This window comes from Triticum urartu, chromosome 3A, assembly GCF_056163025.1.
Source record: "Triticum urartu cultivar PI428250 chromosome 3A, HENAU_Tu73, whole genome shotgun sequence".
In the NCBI taxonomy this organism is placed as follows: domain Eukaryota; kingdom Viridiplantae; phylum Streptophyta; class Magnoliopsida; order Poales; family Poaceae; genus Triticum; species Triticum urartu.
Genome location: NC_141875.1, coordinates 300,244,371 through 300,254,133, shown reverse-complemented (window position 1 = coordinate 300,254,133; position 9,763 = coordinate 300,244,371). Strand labels below are relative to the sequence as shown.

The 9,763-nt window shown below is 42.8% G+C and overlaps 1 long non-coding RNA gene and 2 pseudogenes across 1 annotated transcript; all 3 read left to right on the top strand.

Moving 5' to 3' along the window:
* The first annotated feature begins 357 nt into the window (after positions 1-357).
* LOC147979517 (serine/threonine-protein phosphatase 7 long form homolog) lies at positions 358-1,870 on the top strand (annotated as a pseudogene).
* A 1-nt stretch (position 1,871) lies between these two features.
* Positions 1,872-2,467, top strand: LOC147979516 (uncharacterized). Its single transcript, XR_015599714.1, has 3 exons — positions 1,872-2,148; positions 2,240-2,293; positions 2,383-2,467. It is a non-coding gene; the product is annotated as an uncharacterized LOC147979516 (long non-coding RNA).
* Positions 2,468-7,580: 5,113 nt separating this feature from the next.
* Positions 7,581-9,629, top strand: LOC147979515 (uncharacterized; annotated as a pseudogene).
* The last annotated feature ends 134 nt before the right edge of the window (positions 9,630-9,763 follow it).

Sequence of the window (9,763 nt, the reverse complement as noted above, 5' to 3'; positions counted from 1 at the left end):
CGTCGTACGACCGTGGAGGCAATTATTAGTGCCACATATAGATTATGTTGAAAATATATTTTTCCTACGGTTGGCGTCCCAGCAAGTCCCTATATGAGCTTGGTCCGTCGTACGACCGTGGAAACAATTATAAGTGCCACATAACATATACAACCAATGCTTGGATCTGATGTCTTTTATTTACTCCAGTGTTTCCATTTTTGTTTTATAGGGAAAGTATTTAATGGTTGGCTGAAGATAGTTGCTACTAAAGCTAGGTAACACACCGTGACATTTCCCCCTCTTTTTTATTTAACTAGGCGTTTCTTTTACACATATACATGCCATCGTATTCATTTTGTGCCTTTTTATATATAGATGGCGCATGGTGAGGGGTTTGTTCCTTCGAATGAACTATCAATTTGCCAGTTAGCTGAGCGGCATCTGTATGAGCCTAATACTAATGAAGAGGTCAACCCAGTGATCAGACAACAGGTGCTCGCACATGCGGATTTGACGCACCATCCTCGTGGTTGGAATGTGGGGTCTACTCTTAGTGACTATTCGTTTCATCCACTAGCACCTTATCCTAAACCTGATCATGAAGCCTACACCCTAGGGACCAGGATGGTAGCAAAAGGTCTAGGTTGGGATGGTCACATAGTCGAGTATGTTCCGCAACCCAAAGGCTATGTTGAGTGGGGCATCTCTATATTGAATAACCACTCATTTTGTTTGAAAGGAGAAGCGGAGAACACCGATTACATATATGGGGCCATTTATTGCTCTCTTGGTGAATATGAAGTTTTAGATTCGTTACTGAGGTCACTACTGGAAAGATGGGATCCAGAAACAAATACCTTTTTTTTCATCTGGTGAACGCACCGTGACTCTGCTTGACATGCTTCTAATGTCGGGTCTTCCTTCAGTTGGAGAACCATACGAGGAATATGTTCCCTCTATAGATGACCTAGAACCTTCAAAGCTTATGTTCCCAAATTTCTTATCTGGCCTTTTAGAAGAATTCTATCAGCTCAGCCGTGAAAATGGAAGTGTGACTTTTCAAATTTGGTGTGACCATTTCCATAACAAACGCGAACGCACTTCATCTTTCACCTCCCTTCGGGAACAACACATGTACGTTGCGGCTTTTATAGCCCACTGGCTTTGCTCTTACGTGGTTGTTGGTGGGGGGCCTTATATTCGTCCCGGTGTCCTTCTGATGGCCTCTTGGATCGTTTCGAGTCGCAAGATCTCTTTAGCTCCCTCAGCACTTTGTTCATTGTATTATTCTCTTCGAAGGATCAATATGCACCCCGTTGCTCCCTCTTATGAGAAAAGAATTTGGCCAGTGCATTATATCGTGGGGTGGATGGGTCTCTATTTGAGAAAACCATTTAAGGACAAAGTGAAAGGGAAACATCTTCCAGATGTTAAGCAATTGCCGATGCAACAAACCATGGTTAAAACTATGTTTCAGGTTCCCATAACTTTCAGTCCTGCTAAGGCACGCATTTTCCTTGATGACCGAGCCAATATTTTTTGGAATCCTTATACTCCAAAGAACTTAGTCGGGGTGGATCAGTTGCAAAGGTCTTTCACCATTTCTTCACACCGTGGTATGCTTCCATGGAGGCGTGCTACTGATGTTGATGATCTTTGCATAGCGGAGCCATATCATCCTGATCGAGTTGCACGGCAACTTACTTTGAGACAACAAGTGCCCTATGCTCCGTTGGTCAGCGTGTACACAAGGAAGGATACTGGGCTTGCATATCCGTTTTGGTCGCATTTGTTACGCTCGGACCATGAGATTTCCAGTACCTTCTTAATGATGCGCATGAGGCATTTTCTTCTGTGGCCTGGAACAACTGGTGGGTGGGATATATGAAACCATTTAACAACATATTCAATACTCTTCGTCCGGGCATCTCGAATGGTCTGAATTATAATCCGTGGAAACGTTATTTTTTGAAACGCGGAGAGGAGTACATAGTTCCTCGCAAGCTTTCGGAGAATGATTTTGTTGTTATAAAGGAAGTCTCCGCCAGGGGTAAGGAGGAGCATATTGCAGCCATCAAATTGAATGTAAGGTGAATTATGGACCACTGGCGTCCCATTTTGTGTGGCTTTCTCTCAAATGATGAACCTTTAATCAACTCTAAAAAGGTAAGATATATACATCTATATATATTTGGTACTACCATAGTTCGTTTGCTCCTTTCTTTGTCTCATTTTTTCTATATCTCCTTTTTAACAGAAGAAGCGAAAGGTTAAGGATGATGTCGCTACTCAACCCATGAAATCTAAAGAGGTGAATTAATGGTCTACGTACAACTTGTTCATTTCTTTGTTGTACTAATGAGTACTAATAATATCATCCTTTTATATATGTGGCTGCAGCAAAGTGGCGTACCAAAGTCTGTTGTTGCAGTTGGTTCTTCCTCTGCTCGTCCATTGCTAGTGGGTAGTGATGATCTTCCGGAAATTGCCCCGGCCACTGGCGGGTAGAAGCGTAGAAATTTATCGCCCACTCATGCTGACGAGGAAGAGAGGCTCCCCCTCAAGCGCAAACTTGATTTTTCGCAAGAATATGATTTTTCTGAACCAATAACTTTGGATGGTCAGTCGTTAAATTTTCAGTCCCTCCCTGTTTGTTGATAATTCTAAAAAGTCCCACCGAGCGTGCCAGAATCTGATGGCGGGAAAATGGCGGGCGTGAGACACGCGTCCACGTCATTGATATAGAGTTAATAATTTAAATGCGTAGATGCATACAATAAAAATAGGATCAAACATTGCAACTACTTTATTTCCAGAACTCTTACATTTACATATTAATTACATCTCCGAAGAGAAAACCCCTGATTAATAATTCCAACATATCTATTACATAAGATTGCAACACATTCCTATTACAATATGCTACAAGAAAAATCCTCCTCGCGATTGTCGATGCACTCCTGCTTGGGTACTTGAAGTTTGCTTCCATGCAAGTACTTCTCCATAATTTCATGTTTCATATGTTGGAGTATATATTTTCCTAACATGCAACAAATTTATTTGTGTTCAACCTCATTTATATGATGGTGCAGAATGAAGGTTGGTTTTGGCTAGGCTTAGTTTTATCCTACGTTTGGCACATAGGATATGGGTATGTTTTTCTTTGGGAATTTTATATGACATCTTTGGTTTTGGTGGCATGGATACATGTGACATGCCAATTTTAATAAGTTTTACATCATCACATTACTACTATCACCGCGCGAGACTGATATGGTGCCCGTGTGTAGCATAATGGACTGAAGCTTTCTGACACAATTTTGATGCTTTTTATGGTGCATATGATATGTGCCATATTTTGTTGACTTCAACTTCACACGGTATCAATATTAACCACGCGGTGCAATGATATGACACACACGTATAGCTTGACCCGAATGGAGTTTGTTTATGATATTTTATATTTGTTAAAGCCTATGTGGGCTACATGAAATATGCCTTATCATGTATTTTGCATGAATTTTGTATGCATATGTGGATGTGGAGTGAACTTATTTTTATTAAGTTCTGCTTTACTCCACATAGCATCATTTCATTAGCGCTAGTGTGTAGCATAACCCAAGTAAAAAGAGTTTGTGATATCCATTTATGACGATACTAATAGTTTAGGCTCTTATAGCATTGGAGCATTTCATGCCATATTTTATTTGACTTTGGACCAAATATGTGGCCTAAATATTTTTGTTTAATTTTCTCTCACTTGTATTACTACTAACACCGCGTAGCATTAAGATAATGCCCGCGTGTAGCGTAACCAAGTAAGTTTGGTTTTTTATGATGCAACATGTTTTATCATTCATCTTGCATGATTTGGTTTGTAGGTGTGTATCGTGAACACATTTTTTTAATTAAGTCTTGCCCTGCTCGTATTACTACTAACACCGTGTGGCATTAAGATAATGCCCACGTGCAGCGTAACCAAGCGAGGGAATATATTTTTATGCTCGTAGTTGTATTGCAACTAGCATGACACATAATGCCTGTAGCGCAACCAAACAAGAGATTATCATGAGTTCAGTTTAGTGCGTTTGTAATTTTATTCCAACTTAGTCATATCCATTTTTTTATGATGACCAAATTAAGTCAATTTTTATGAGGTTTTTGTACCTATGATACTCTCTTGATTTGTATCCATGTGTAGAGACCAAACCAAGGAACGAGGTGTTCATCTTGGCTTGTATCGCTAAAGGGACCGAACCAAGACGGAGATCAATGGGATGAAGTGCACGCAACATTTAAAGGAACCGTGCTTACAAGAACCATGCACGCTCCTTGACTCGTACCGCAATGGCCAAGCCAAAGGCGAAAGTTTGGGGTAGATATAACATGCTCCTTGGTTTGTACCGCGATGGCCGAACCAAGGACAAAATTTTGGGATGGATGCAACATACTCTTTAGTCTGTACCAAAATGGTCAAATCAAAAGCAAAATTTTGAGATAGATTAAACATACACCTTAGTCTATACTGCAATGGCCGGACTAAGGGCAAGAATTTTGGGGAGATGAAATATGCTCCTTGATTTGTACCGCGATGGCCGAACCAAGAACAAGAATTTTCGAAAGATGAAACATGACCCTTGATTTGTACCGTGATGACCGGACCAAGGGCTAGAGATTTAGGAAAAAGAAGAAGAAAAAAGCTCCCTGGCCTGTACCACAATGACCAAACTAGGGGCTAGAGGAGAGCCATTGAATCTCACCTTTCAAACCTCCTGCACGCCTGCCTCCTTCTCTCTTTTTGTGCTACTGTGTGTGTATGATTTTTGGCAGAGGAAATGAACGAACTCAGGGCCGACCCTAGAGCAGTGCATCTGCCTGGTATTTATAGGGGAGGGTGTGGAGCACTGGCCTTTGGAGGTTGCCGCACGCGCCAAGGAGTCAGCCTGCACGTCGCTGTCGTGCAGTACGTGGGAGCAGGAGTCGTGGCTGAATGGTAGAACATGGGTAGACTTGGTCTCCTGAGTTGATTGATGGGACTTCGGCGGGAGCGCACATGGCCCTCTGGCCCAATTAGTTTAGTGAATTTCCTTAATCAAGCTTTATCTAGATATGGCCCCTGCTACAAGGCACGTATGGGCTTCTTACTTTGATTATTTATAATCGGAGCAGCTTTTGCATATGCATGGTGACTGTGTTGATTTGCTCAAAAAAATTAATTATTGGCTGTGAGGGCCACACCACATACGTTCATGCATGTACGCTGCCTAGCCTGCATGCATTAGCACATAACGCATGCTCGTGCTAGCTAAAGATTCAATTGATGCTAAATTTTATTTAGTCACCAATTATATTGTCTATGCATTTTGTTAATATGCCGTGATATTTTGATGGCCAACGCCGACGGCACGGCACCCGTGGGTGTTATTCCTCCTTCCCGCTGGGTTGTCATGGTACTCTCCGGCCTTGTCCGTCTTCGAGGTTTGTCTTTGGGTGAAAGCCTTTTGCGCTGCTGTAGCAGGGTCGGCTGATGGCGTCGTTCCCGGGTCGCTTTTCCCTTGTGGTCGTCATCTTGAAGACTAGTTCCCCTTCGCGCTTTCCCTAGGGTGGACATGCAGAGTTGGTCGCAGGTAATTCTCCTGGTCCCGACGGTCCAATGCGTCAATGGGTGCATCTATGTTTGTTTCTCGCTACGACAGAGAAGTCGGAGCTGCGCGCGGCGGGGCCCCTGCGACAACGATGATTCCATGAAGGCGGTTTCAGCGGACGGTGCTCTCCGGAGATTGCGATGGAGTAGGTCGTTGCGAGGCTTGCAACTTTCTCTTGCAATGTACATCAACAAAGTTGGAGCTGCCAGTCGTCGATGTCTTGGTTGATTGAGTTGTTGATTGATTTCTTTAAATTAATTCTTTTCATTATCGAATGTTTTATTTCTGCTGTTTTAAATTTATATTTTATACATTATTTATCTCGGTCAAAATCCATGTCAACAGATGCCCCTCAAGGTCTGGGTTCGAAGTGAGATTTTTTTATTTTATTCTTTTGACTCGGGCCCAGAGCTCGAAACTATACATATTTTGTTTAAAGCACTTCTGGTGAGTATAATGGGTTTATAACTTTTTAGACGATCGTGTGCCAGTTACGTACAGCTTTTTAACCATATGTTGCAATTGTGGAGGCTAAAAATCAGGCCACGTCCGACTAACAAACTCCATCCGGATAACAAACTGCGTCCACTATCCCCTCAACTCTCTTTAAACAGCAAGTCTCCTTTTCTTTTCTTAAATCAAGACAAAAGACGACGGAGACGAAGGTCTACTTCCGTCCGGCCGGCCGTAATCCTTTTGATAGCTTAGCAAATTATATACGACTTCGCTAGTGGCTAAATTGATTCATTGACTGATTAGTCTGCTATTTCCTCAGTCCCAGATTACTTTCAATCCCTCACAAGATGCACCTCCGTGTTGGCAAGTGTTGACTCCTCCAATTGGGTATGCCTCTTTCTTTGTCCTGTCATTACCAAGAAATGATCTATCCTTTAGCATCTTGGATGTTGCTTTTAATCTCTATTCCATCTCCTCATCATGTAGGTGCAGGGAGACGGGAACACTAGGATACGGTCTGGATCGAATATTCCTTGGGTAATCTGCCTTTCCAAATTATCTGATTACGTCTGTTCGCTGTGGCATCTCTCCCATTACTAGAAGTGTCAGGGATATTATGCCCTGAATGCATAAAACTTTTTTTTGTCAAGGTGTATATAGCCCTGGTCTCTGGGTGTGTGTGATCTGTATTTATTCATCCAAATATTGTGATCCCACGGTCGGCGTTTCGGGAAGCCTATATATGAGCTTAGTCCGTCGTTCAACCGGTGGTTTTTTTTATATATGCATGAAATAATGAGTCGCTCACTGTCGGTGTTCTGGCAAGCTTATATATGGGCTTGGTCCGTCGTTCGATAGTGATAGTTTTGTTTATTGTGTATGTATGAAATTGGTGTCTTGATCACTGCCGGCGTTTCGGGAGGCCTATATATTGGCCTGGTCCGTCGCTCGACGTTGATGATTGATTCTTTTTACCATATATGTATGAGAACTTGATGAATTGATTACTGTTGGCATTCCGGCAAGCTTATATATGGGCTTGGTCCGTCGTTCGATGGTGATTTTATATTGCCATATATGTATGAGTTTGATGACTTGATCACCGTCGGCGTTCCCGCAAGCCAATATATGGGCTTGGTCCGTCGTTCGACTATGATTATTTTTCATCTATATATGAATTTAATGACTTGATCATTGTCGGCGTTCCGACAAGCCTATATATGGGCTTGGTCCATCGTTCGACGGTGATGCTACTGTTTTTTGGGATGAGGAATATTTTTAATCACGCGCACCTGTTTCGTGTTTCTCATATTCCTTTTTTTGCGTCAAATTCAAATATTGATTCTTTTTTGTAGATAATATCTCTTGTTGCAGACTGTGTACCCTGGGATCATTACTTCCACCTTGGTATAATATTCAATCTTGCACTTTCACGTACTATTTTAACTTCCTGTAATTTCATATGTATACCAACATGCATATTTTCCTTGCATATAGATGGAGGAAGCCACGACACCATCTTCATCTAATCATGTAGGATGCCTCTATCACAGTTGGCCAAAAACACCTATTTGAACCTGATACTAGTGAGCTAGCCAATCCAGTGATTACAAAGTTAGGCGTACCACACGGCCATCCTGAGCTTGGACCACGTGGATGGACGGCAGGTCCATCTTTCTCAGCTCATTGTTATCAACCTCCCGCACCTGGGCCCAGACTTGATGAAGCTTCAACCCTTGGGACACATATGATATCCAAAGGTTTAGGCTGGGAGAATCATGAGGTTGAATACGCTCCAATGCCTCTTGGGTATCTTGAATGGGGTACTAATGCCTTGAAGAAATATCATACCCACCTGAAGGGGAGTGAGGAAGGTGTGGATTACGTCTATGGAGCCATTTATTTCTCTTTAGGCGACTATTCTGTCTCCCCTTCTCTTTTAAGGTCTTTATTGGAGAGATGGGATCCCAACACCAACATGTTTTTGTTCTCATCTGGCGAGCGTACAGTCACACTTCTTGATATGCATCAGATCGCGGGGTTGCCCCTTATGGTGAACCTTATGAAGAATATGTTCCCCTAGCTGATGAGTTGGATCCTTCGACTCTTTTGTACCCCAACTTCCTGCCTCGGCTCCTAGAAATTTGGACCAAGCTTGCTGTGGGTGGCAAAGTAGGTTTCAAGGAATGGTATGACTTCTTTCACAATAGTAGAGTAAACTCCTTTGCTACCAAGAGCTTAGAAGACCAGCGCGTGTACGCTGCGGCTTTTCTTGCCATATGGCTTTGCCGCTACGTCGTTGTTGGTGGTGGGCCATATATTTGCCCTTGGGTATTAGTGATGGCGGCATGGATTTCCCTAGGATGACGCATCTCTTTAGGCCCACCTGCTCTTTGCTCCCTTTATTACTCACTTCGGCGAATTTGTACTCATCCGATTGGCCCCTCATTCATACATAGGATTTGGCCGGTCCACTACCTTGCTAGATGGATGGGCGTGTACCTCAAGAAACCCTATGGAAATAGAGCAAAAATGCCAAATTTCCCGAGCTCCAGAATTTTGGCGGTACAACCTAATATGGTGAACACCATGTTTAAGACGCCACGTCATTTTACTCCTAAAGAGGCACATGCTTTCCTTGATGACTATAAGAATATTGTTTGGAACCCCTATTCTCTCACTATGGAAGGTGTGTTCAAACCCAAGAGGGCTTTCTTAATTTCTATTTGTCGAGGCATGCTGCCGTGGAGGCGTGGTACTATCACCGCCGATGTGTGTATAGCTGAACCATATAACCCCGATCGAGTGGCATGACAGTTTCGTCTTGACCAAGTTGTACCCTTTTCTCCTCTAGCGGGCATGTATACTCAAGACGAAATTGGAATTGCCTATGCTTTTTGGTCACACCTATTATCCTTGACCCCTAAATAATTCCACTATTTTCCTGACGATGATCGAGTTGGGAACTCCTCTGTAGCATGGGCTAATTGGTGGAAAAAATTCTAAAGCCTTTCGCCGACATTCTAGGCCATCTTTGCAATGCCAACATGACTGGGAAGACCCCTTGTGATGTAAGGATAAAAAATAAGCGTGCACTACAGCACAATATCAGGCCTCGCCCATTGTCTGATAAAGATTTTATGGTGGTGAGGAGAGTATCTATGGAGCACCTTGACCAACATGTTCAGTCCCTTGAGAAGGCAGAGTCACCTATTATAGATCAATGGAGACCGGTCCTCTATAATTATTTAAATGATTTTGTTGCTGCTCAACTAGTGAAGTCTAAAGAGGTGAGCTCAAGCACATGTGTGTCCATGTTTCATTATGTCTCACGTACTATTTAGTACTAACTTGAGCTCTCTTTTTTGTGTTTTTTTGCAGCTACGGCGAGGTAATGTACTGAAACAGAATGCCATAGCTGGGTCCTCCTCCGCTCATGCGCTATTAGTGGATAATGATATCTCAGACACTGCCCCATCCGTAGCGGAAAGAGACGCAGACAATCTACACCGCCTCATGTGGAACAGGAAGAAAGGCTGCCCTTGAAGCGTGAACTTGATTTCGCCCAAGAATCCAATTTTTCTGAACCAATAACATTGGATGGTCCGTCCTTAGATGTTGAATTCAGTAACTTTGTTAGTGATGAAGATTTTAGCCATGTTCTCACGGGAGAAAAGGAC